Here is an 11,912-nt window from a genome sequence, read left to right as displayed (position 1 = left end):
AAACGCTTGAACTGCTATAACATACTGGCTTTATTTTTTTTTCCTATCCCTCTTAAACAGAAAGAAACAGTGAATTAGTGAATGCAAATATGTGTGAATTAGTGAGTGGCTTTATTGGGTTCGGTAGATCTCTTTATATACATTCAGCTGATCCCCTCAGTCACCTGACATCGAAGTAACAGCTGAGTCGGATCGTAACTCCCCCCATCAGTGTACGAACAATCCTCATAAACTAATATTATACAATATAATAACATTAAAAACAAAAATAAATAAGAAAAAGTATTTACAGTAAAAATAAATTCCTATATTCATATTGTTAGATGCATTAGAAAATATACAACTTCTTAGAGTCTCAGTGTGCAGACACATATCGTCTCCATTGTCTCCTCACAACAAACTCGTAGTTGCCAGCATTCTGGCCATCTACGCCAGCTTAAATTATTTTAGCCACGGCGGACGGACTACTTCGGCTCATCCTCCAAGAGGACCAGGCGGCCGGACGTACGTCGATCTACCTCCACCAGAACATCCGCAACCAGGGCCCCATCAATCACCAGTGATATAAGACTTTTTTTTTCTTCTCTCTTTCGTTCAATTCATTTAATTTTGTAATAGTTTTAAGATTTTTTTTTCTAGTTTGTATATTCTTATATATTTTGTGTTCCTTTTATTATTTTCACTTATTTAAAAATAACGAAATTCGGCTATTCTTTTCTTTTCACGGTTGGGGTAGTAAAGATTCCTATTGAACCGCTACCCTCCGTAACACATATAATTGTAAAAACTCGCAAGCTCCCTGAAATAATTAGTATATACATAATTTAAACCTAGGAATAAAATTAAAGAATTCTTTATACAATACCTAAATAAGCTATAATGAACAAAAAAAAAAAATATATAGAGAAGTCAAAATAAACCTTAAAATATAAAACAATGAATAGAATTACATTAATAACTAATTTCTCTGTAATTTAGAAGTGAATGGCAATATGAGGGAACTCCAGTTTTTTACATTGTTATTGCCGGAAATTTTAACTCTTCAATATGGACAGTTCTCCTCTTTATAGGCTCTTTACTACTTTCTACAGTAACAACATTGAGTTCCCTAATAATTATCACCCTGAATGGACCCTCGTATCGCTGTATCTCCTTACCCCTGTTATACCCCACCTTTATGTATACGATTTTGATCGCTCCCATCCTGTCTGTGAACTTTAAATTCTCTCGCCCCACCATCGCCGCTATAGCCTTAAGCATTGCTACATCCGGTTCCAATCCCTTATCGATCTTATATAAGCGAAGATGGTCAGTCAACGTACCATAAAGCCGCTCTATGCTTCCTCTGCAGTCTAAGTCTTTCATTTCTGTGCAAATCATGGCATTGTCGAATTCTCTGCCTAAATCTGATGAGATACACTCTGGAGCTCCGTAGAATTGGAACCACAATCGGAGAGCTGCCACTGCTTCCGACGTCTTGTTCTGCACATTGCCGCCTAACTGAAGAGATCAATTATGGTTATCCATTTATATCCTCTCAAAGTGAAAGTGTCGACCTGTAGTTCGTTGAGCGGTGTATCAACGGTAAGTGTCTCTTCTTGCCTCCCTTTTGGTGGGTGTCTGTCATACTTGCTGCGTAGACAAATTACGCAGTTTCCTACAATTTTTGTGATAGTTTTCTTCATCCCCCACCAAAAGTACCTTCTCTTTAATGCTTGTAGGGTCTCCGAGATCCGCGGTGATTTGTTTTGCCTGATGATACGCTAGTCACCTCTCTCTGGTGTTCGTCCTCCCAAACGGTTTCCACCATCAACTTGAATCGGGTGAATGTCCTGTCCATTCCTATGTGTTCATCACACTATAGCCGCTTGATCTTGTCCTGGACCGTTTCATTCCCAACGTACAGATGATACTTTCCTCCAGGCTTGGAAGCATTATTCAAAGTTTTACAGATCTGGTCGTTTTTCATGCCTGGCTGCGACCAAATCGTCGGGATATTGCTCCCCCCACAGCTGTTACACTCAACTTTGACTACTCCAGTGGTGCTCGTCTTCCATATAATCCGCCGCTTTTTGTCATTGATTATATCCTCTACTTCCTCCATAGCTATTGGTCTTCCTTCTTCAGAGCTCTCGTTAGACGAAGATTCTTCCCTATCATCTTCCTCCGCCACTTTCCTCGGCGTCTATTTTCGTAGAAACTTTTACTCTCCTGACGGTTCACCGTTGTCTTCTTCCAAGGCGTTCACAGTTATGGCTCGAGATACCACATTTTCTTTGCCTGGCTTAAATGTGATTTCTATATTGTACTAGCCCAACAACTTCTTCCTCCAGTCGCAAATGCCGTAGAGAGGAAGTTGTACTGACTAGGCTGAGAACAGCTCACCCACTCCTATCTTATATCAAAAGAAACACCTCTGAACTGCCAGTATTGCAATAACAATTTAACAATAAGCCATGTTTTCCAACGATGCCCATATTTTACACCACACCTCAATAGCTTGGGACTAAGCCAAGATATCTCAAAAACCATTGGAGACGATGATAAGGCAATAGAATTGGTGTTTCAGTTTTTAAAATCTCAAAATTTACTGACAAAAATATAACTTGATCGGAAGAAAAAAAAAACACAATTAAAAATAAATAAAAATTTAACGAATATTAGCAAAATTAAATAAAATATAAATGGCGTTGATGACCAATGAAGTTTGGCGCCACTAAACAACCAAACAAACAAACAAACAAACTTCTTTCAACGCATAATCCTGGCCGAAGATTTCTTCAATTTTCCCACCCATTGCAGGGGCCTATGGTGTACTTTAAACTTCCTCCCGAGCACATAGGGCCTAAAGTGGTCAAGAGTCCACACTATTCCCAATTTTATCCCACACCTGATTAGTATTTTTGTTCACAGTTTGTCAGGCGGGAGAGGTTTCTCCTGTGATCCCAAAAGATGAAGCTTCATAAAATACAGAATTCTAGTTTCAGATCGGAAAAGATCCTGTCCTGTTGTTGTTAATTTCCAAAAATTAGTTCATCTTCAAGAATTAATTAATACTAAATAATTATATTTTAAATAAATAAATAATTAATAATTTATTTAAAGAAATAAATTTAATTAATTAAGACTTCAGGCATGAATCCTATGAAATGCCTCAAACTATTAAGCTTTTATTACCTTTAAAACAACTTTGCAACGATACCCAATAACTTTTAATGACCCTATTTTCAAATAAATGTCTATATCTGACCGGACCAACTTATGTTGAAGTATGTTTGAAGGAGACTTCAAAGATAAACAAACTGACTGATGACAAACTACTTGCTGGTTTTAAAAAGGACTTAGTGTTTCAAACCGTACCCCATCCTTGCTGGCCAATATGAATATTATTCAATTATTGATAACTTTCTATTAGGAGATTGATATAGCGCTTTTGTGAGCGGTTCATCAACCATTTGTTGTTTATTTCCTGTTGCCATAAAGACCTAAATGTTCCTTATGTAACCGATCTAGCCCGAACCGATAGTATTCCTTCCATAATAAACTTCCTAACCACCCAAACCCACTAGTTTCTAAGTTTGCTTCCTCTTCCATTCCTGGCAATCCTCCGAGGCGCCTGAAAAGAAAATGGCCTCGTGACCTTATATTGTAAACTGTTAGAGTTCTACTACTGGGTAGTTTCTCTACATCCTGTATCATATCATTATATCATTATGATCAAATTTACTTGTATTTTTTATACAGTTGTAAATATCAATAAATAAATTTAAAAAAATTCCTGTTGCTTTCCGTGACAACCAAATGTTCAAAAAAAGGTCTCGAGAAGTGTTCTGTTATTAAGTAAATGAACTGCTGACTCGAACCGATGCGTATTTCATAATCCTTAGTGGGCCCTAATAAGTAGTCTACTATAAAATAATGGAATAGATCGTAGAAAATGGAAACGATAAATTGCTCTCATGTCAATATCCTCATTGTATCGGTTAATATAACATCATAGACTTTAGAATGTCACCGAGAAATATTTGGCTGTCAACCTGAACCCTCGTATCGACAACAGAACTTTGTCGGTTACGTAATCGAGACAATCTCCATCCCATTCGCTAACGACAATGCCACAACGTCCAACCAAACCTATTTCATCGAACTTCATATTCAAAGCGTCGTCCGTATTAGGAATATTCCCATTCAGAAACGTCGATAACGTGTTGCAGATGAATAATTTTTTGTTATTCTATTCTTTGGTCGTAGTTTCCATCTTTACAACTTGTACAAGTTCTTATTTCTTCAGCCATAATAATAATTTGGTAGAATTAATTATAGCTGGTAGCAGTCACATATTTCTACCTCTGTATCTATTTTGCATTTATCGTAATAGAAAACTAGTCGAGGAAACATTTAATTTTCTTAACTCAGTTCAACTCTTTTTCGATGGCTTCGAAAAGAACAATTGGAACATATCGGCAAAGAGAAAGTCCTATTTTGATTATGTTGATCCTTTACTTGGAGGTGCAGCTTTCTTCTACTTAGGAAGTAAATATGATATTGGGCATACTTTTTTAATTACACTAATTTTCTTAGCGATTATTATTGGTTTTGGACAGTTCACAGTCTTAGCCAAATTCGCAGGAGATTTGTTTGATTCGGCTTCCAGGATTTTGAAACGTATGCGAAGCCCATTAGCCCTCAATAAGCTGGATACTGTCAAACAAGTTGTCCTCAAAACCAATAGAGTAATCACTACCTGCGATAATATTAAGGATATTTATACAATACAATCTTTGTTTACGATATTCTTATGTTTTTCTTCTATAATATTTAATGTATACTACTTTTACTCGAGTGTTATCTTGAATAAAGAAGATAGAATTGGAGATGGATCAGAAAATATAGCAGTGATTTTGATCCTGTTCTACATCATTTGGAGAGGGTGTCATTCTTCGGCCCAGGCTTATTACAAGGTCTGTAAAGTTTACTATTATTGTATATATGTATATATAGTTGACCGTAAAAATTGATATACATATAGGAAGATGGTCAGGGTTGCGGTCAATAGTGAAACAAAAATAGTTTACAACTATTTATTTTCCAACGTTTCGCCCCACTTTGCAGGGCTGCATCAGGGCTGTTAAATCACTACAATATCACATATAAAAAAGTTTCAATCTCTAATTTGACTATACTGAGAAATACTGTTCCATTCAGCTCGTTAATTATACAGCTCAAATGTTAACACACCACATAATTAGCCATTGTATTGAGATGAGTCAGAAACGTATACGTAGCATTTACAACCATTACCATATCAGTTGAGGCAAACTATTACCAAACTATCTTCCTTGATATGGTAATGATTGTAAATGCTACGTATACGTTTCTGACTCATGTCAATACAATGGCTAATTATGTGGTGTGTTAACATTTGAGCTGTATAATTAACGAGCTGAATGGAACAGTATTTCTCAGTATAGTCAAATTAGGGATTGAAACTTTTTTATATGTGATATTGTAGTGATTTTACAGCCCTGATGAAGCCTTGCAAAGTGGGGCGAAACGTTGGAAAATAAATAGTTGTGAACTATTTTTGTTTCACTATTGACCGCAACCCTGACCATCTTCCTATATATTTACTATTATTGATGTACCGTTCGTTAGAATTGTATATATATATTTATGTATATACCGACTGCCCTACAGTATCCTTTAATAATGTTGCTCTTACCTCTGTATAATAGACCTACACTTGACAAACAACTAACCTGGAATTCCCACAAAATACAAAATAGATAGGAGACTGCACGTCGATTTTGATTATTACAGCACTTACTAGACAAATGGTCTAAACTTCTGATCAGTAACAAAAGACTGATCTACATGACAATTATAAGACTTATCTGGACATACGCAGTTGAGCTTTGGGACTCCAATAAACCTTCTAACTCCTTTCGTATCCAATCCTTACAATCTAAAATCCTCAATTCTCTTTAGATTGTCACAAATAAAATCATACATAAAGACCTTAATGTTCCATGTATAATTGATCTAGCCCGAACCAGATACCATTCCTTCCATAATAAACTCCCTATTCACCCAAACTCATTAGTTTCTAAACTTGCTTCCTCTTTCATTCCTGACAATCTGAAAAAATGATGGCCACGAGACCAACTAATATAAAAACGTCATTAGAGTGCTACCAATGGGTAGTTTCTCTACACGCTTATATCACTCCATATTACATCGAATTTACTAAATTTATAATTATGTATAGTAAATTTCAATAAATATATAAATATATATATATAACGTCATATATGTTTATAATGAATAATGTAACATGTTTCAGTGTAAAGAATTCAACTCAGCCCTATACCAACTCATGATTGAAGATAATACCAACGAAATATTACACAATGTAAGTGTCATTTCTTTTTAAATGGAATGTATTTTATCTAGTGGATTTAAATTTGTATACACACGAAATTAATATTTGTTTTATTAATTCCAACCATAAATGAGTAAACAAGAGCCTATTTCTGGTCATGAAGAATAACCAAATATTGTACTTTTGTTTTTATAATAATTAACATACTATTTACTAGTATACATCCCCCTGTTTCCCCTGCTATCAATATGGGAAACATGGGCCTGTTTCATATATATAAGGAGTAAGTACTTGACCAAATACTAACAGTTGCCTTAATAAAAACTTTTGTTAATGTAGAAAAATATTCTTTGGTAGAGGCCATTCCTACTGCTGTGGATTTCCTTATAGAAAAACCGTTTTTCTATCCGTTAGTCCACAACTCACCATAGATAGCTTACCAAATAAAATTCTCCAATTATCCCGATTATCCATACGTAATACATCACCTACTGAATACAAGACCAGGTTCTCGTGTCTCCTTCAAAATATACTGAATCCATTTTTAATCTATACTGATGGATCAAAGTCTGATAACCCTATGGTATTTGTCACAAACAACTAAACCCATAAAATAAAACTGCAAAAATTATGTAGTGCATATACCGCCGAACTCCATGCAGTAACATTCATTCAACTTCACCATGACAGTAACCATACTGAAATAGTAATCATAACTGACTAGTTCATTAGAATCCCTAAAGAACTAACCTAACCGAAACTGTGGGAAAATGTGTTTACTTTATATGGTTGCCATGTCACCTGGGGATTGCTGGAAACGCACCAAAATTGCTGGTGGACGTTGCAGCCAACGAGCACTTGCTCTTTCTGGTCAGAGTGCGGTCATACTGACAAGCACAGAAATAAGTCTTCCACTGAAATATGAAATACGTGTTATCATATTTCTATAACACCCCTAGGTGTTTTAGCATAATAGATATTGCGATCTTAGCATAATAGAAAATATTATTTTGGACTCCCTGGGGATCATACACCATCACCTGCATGGGAATTAGCTCGGAGATTATTCATTGTTTTATTTATTTGTTTTAATATACGGACCTGTCGATTTGTGTGTTTTGACTTGTTTATTCATTAAATTATTTTATTTTATTACTATTATTAGTTTTATTTATTTATATATTTATTTTATAACTTATTCATCCATTCAAGTGCTTCTTGTAACCGGCTTTTTATTATATGTTCCTTTGAATCTATGTGTTAGTCTTATTCTCATAAAATGTATCTATTTGTTTGTTTTTGGTAAACTGATCTACTGCTGTGACTATAAATGATGGTCTGGTCTCACATTTCCGTCTAATAGTGAATTTGTTTAGCGGGTCACTGAAGAGGATCTAGGAGGGTGAATTCCGGAGAGCGAATTTGTTGATCGGGTGAATTAAAAAAATATGAAATGGTGAAATTGGAGGAGCAAAAATGGGGAAGGAAAAACGGAATGAATTGAAACATTTGAATTTGGTGTATAGAACGAAACTGATTGTAAAAGGAAACTGTAAGGAAAAGAAATTGTTTTCTTTATATCTTAGTATACCTATGTATGTGTAATTTATATATGTCCAATTACGAATTGATAAGTATGCTGTGTGAAATAGCAATCTGATGTATTTAGGCAGCATAGATGAATAAAGTATTTATCTCTCTCTAGTTGGTAATTCATGTGGTATGAATGTCCACCAAGTAAATTAAAAACACTTAAAACATCAATGAAAACAAGGGCCACGTCTAATCATTCCTGTTTCGGGTAGCCTAAAGTAACCGAAAGCCTGAAATTAAAAAATGAGGCCCCAGGTGGCCAGCAACAAAAACATACCTCCTCCAGCGCTCTCTGTGGGGAGGAGAAGAAACTTGTGGATGAGAGGGCCATTTTCTTTTGTTAGAAGCAATCTTTTGTTTCTTCACTCTTATTAATATAAATTCACAATGAGTGAGTAGACATCCTGGAATGGCTCCCAGCGGCAGAGGAGAGAGAGGTACAGGAATGCGGAAATAAGAAAGGAAGTATGGAGTAAATCCACACTTATCAGTATAATTAACATCCATTATCACCAATAGGCAATCCTACAGTTGTCCATACACCAATTATTCGAAATTAATTAGCACACCAAGCAATAAATGTTTTAGAATAATTATTTATTATATGATGATTTGAGAGTGGTTTATTATATTATTAATATACACAATTTTGATCCATTTTACTCTCAACTTTTTATTCTTAAATAATTCACCAACGTTTCGGCCCTCAGGCCATTCTCTAGGAGGGAACCTTCAATATTGATGTCTAATGCGAATTGAAAAAGGAGAAGTTTGTTTGTTAAAAGGATTTTTAAAATTAAGATATAAAAAAAGTATTACGTGACATGGGCAATTAGCCTGCAAATTGAGATTAAAACAATGACATCAATATTTAAGGTTGTCTCGAAAAATTTAAGGTTGCCTTGAAAATGGCCTGTGGGCCGAAACTTTGGGGAGTTATTTAAGAATATAATGTTGAGAGTAAAATGGATCAAAATTGTGTATATTAATAATAAAATAAATGTTTTGTTTCGGCCACCCCCTACACCTCCTGTAACTTTTGCAATAGAATTTTATTTTCAGTTAATCAATCATGTTTCATTTCATAATTACCACCAATTATATACAAGTCCACTACAATCCAACCAGCCAATCAAAAGTGAAAAGCGTACTTTATACAGTCCCAATCACAGATTCAGAATTTTTTAGTACCACTTCGATAAACACCAAATATACGAATTTCCATAGCAACAGAAAAATAAACACTTATGATCGCCAAAACTGATAGAAAATATCATTAGTCACAATCTGATTAATTGCAACGTTCAGGATTAAGTATCCTTTACACTTTTGAAGCCAAATAAATTAATAAGAAGAATTCCAGAAAGAAAGAAATTAACTTTTTTTTTTTTATGTATCTGTTTAGGAAATGTTGAGGCTACACATTTCGATGAAAAGAGAGGTGGTATTCACTGCTTGCGGCTTTTTTAATTTGGACTACACTTTATTACACTCGGTAGGTATTATGAGCTGTATATATATTATATAACATGACAGATTTGGAGGAATGAATATATAAAAATTAACAGATATTGCAATAAGCAATAAGTTCGTCCATATACAAGACTGAGTTTAGAACTAGAATAGAACATTAATTTTTTTTTTATAAATTAAATAATCTAAATTAAAATATATTTTTCTAAAAATATTCAATTTCAGTTTAGCCACAATCTTCCTGATGAAGACCTGAAACTCAGGTCGAAACGTCGGCAGAAATAAATATTTTTTTTATTTATTTATTTTATTTTTTACTGACAGAACCCCCCAACCATCTTTTCCATTTAAATAATTAAGTTTATACTCAATTTTTAATAATTTATTGAGATTATAGCTAATAAAAATTTAAAATTAATGAATGAATTGTATGAAATAGCGAAAAAATCAGTGGCGGTATTTCTTTAAATGCGGAATTATATATCTATCTTTTACCCAATGTTACCGAATGGAATATGTGTAATGGGCTGAGGTCTACTTCCCCCTTGGTAAATCCTGCGTACCACCATGTCAAACATTATATTTTACTAAAAAAAAAGAAAAGAAAAAAAATTGGTCCAAAAGAATAAAAAGTGCATTTTTGTACAGAAAAATCACAAAACGGACAAAATTGTGAGAAAAAACGCCTTTCTATTTTGTGATGTATAAGATTAGCGTTATGAGAGTGTCATTTACATTCGAGTTTCTGTCAGAGTTTGAATCGAAAATTCTTCTCTTATCTTAAATATCGAACTAATAACAATTATGGTATAAAGAATTTATATTTACATACGGTACATTTATGTTATGGTTTAGTTCTTTACAAATAACTTTTTTTTTCTAGTAGTTAAGAACGAAAATATAGATTCTAAACTATAATTATCCCAACATTCAAAACACATTTTGATCTATTTCTTACTAAAAAGAGTATAGATTTTTTTTTTGTCTTCCTGAATCGGTAAATGCTCTACTGATCAGTTGGTATTTTGTTTTATTTACCTCTCTCCTGCTTGTGAACCAACAGTAGAAGTGGAACAATTAAAACTAAAGTGAAAATTTAATTGGTTTTAAAATCTTAGCTATAATATTTTTAAATATTAATATATCCGATTGTTTTCTTTCAGATTTTCGCTTCAACTACTACATATCTGATCATCTTGATTCAGTTCACCTCGGACCCATAGAACAGTCATTTGTAAACTCACAACCACACCACCATAAATGGCGAGTTAGTCATCAACAGGAATAGATTAGTCACAAATATTTTAGTATTTCACGAGAGTTTGTTTTAAACTCCTCTTTTGTTATGTAGCATTGAGCATCATTGTATTAAACTTGTGTGTTAATGAAAATATTACAAGAACTCTAAATGTCACAAGCCAAATCCTTTTAGGAGCAGTTAGGTTAGGATTTGTTAGATGCCAGAGGTGTAATAGCAGCTTTTATTTATTTTTCTTGTGAATATGCGCTCGAATATGTAAGAAACAAAAATGCTAACAAACTTCCTTGACTCAAATATACTTCATAAAAGAGACCTTTTCACTCAAAACATTTTTCTTATAATGTAAGTTTAATTAATATGTTATGTAATTGGATTGAGAATACTGGTACAAGTACAAGAGCCGGGAAGAAAAAAGGCAGTTATCTCACCCCAATTTTTGATTACTTTAATGAAAACTACGTATAATTACTAGTCAAAACTGATAAGTCTGCCAAGTATAGGTAGGGGGAATAAATAATGGCGGCTGTTTCAAAACCTTAAAAAACATTAATTTTTCATCCGGAGCTGTATATATTAACAACACAAGAAAATCTAAGAGAACATTATTTAAAGTAGAGTAAATTTGCTGAAATATTAGCCCTAATAGAGCTATTTAAGTCCAATAGTTCTCAAGATATAGCTTTTTAAAAAGCAACATTTCATAAAATTGTACTGAAATATTAGTAGTTATTTAATTTGTATTGAGAAATCTATATCTCAGGAACAATGTGACGTACAGATGTTTATTAGCAATTAAATTAAAGCTAGTTTGATGAGCTATGAAGTAGTTTATGACCTTTACCTTCGTAGGTATAATAGTTTTCATGATATTTGCTAAAATAAATTGATTTATAGTTGTTCGGATAAAAAGTTTGATTTATGAAAAACTTTATTTCAGAAACCATTAAACTTACATAAGTCTGTCTGCACTCAAATTAAAGCTAGTAATATTTACTATAAAAAAGTTAATGTTTATCTTTGTAGGAGTTATTTTTATGATATTTGACGAAATAAACTCACAAAATGTTAATTTCTTGTTGTATGTTTGAAAAAATATATCTCTAGATCCATAAGACCCATGGGTCTCCCAACACTCAAAATAAAGGAAATTAAACTTACTATAATGTAGTTTATTACACTTATCTTGGTATCGGTAGTAGTTTT

The sequence above is a fragment of the Halyomorpha halys genome, unplaced genomic scaffold, assembly GCF_000696795.3.
Source record: "Halyomorpha halys isolate HHAL.00 unplaced genomic scaffold, Hhal_1.1 Scaffold534.1, whole genome shotgun sequence".
NCBI lineage: Eukaryota > Metazoa > Arthropoda > Insecta > Hemiptera > Pentatomidae > Halyomorpha > Halyomorpha halys.
The sequence above is the reverse complement of the archived record's forward strand: the minus strand, read 5'-3'. Positions refer to the sequence as shown.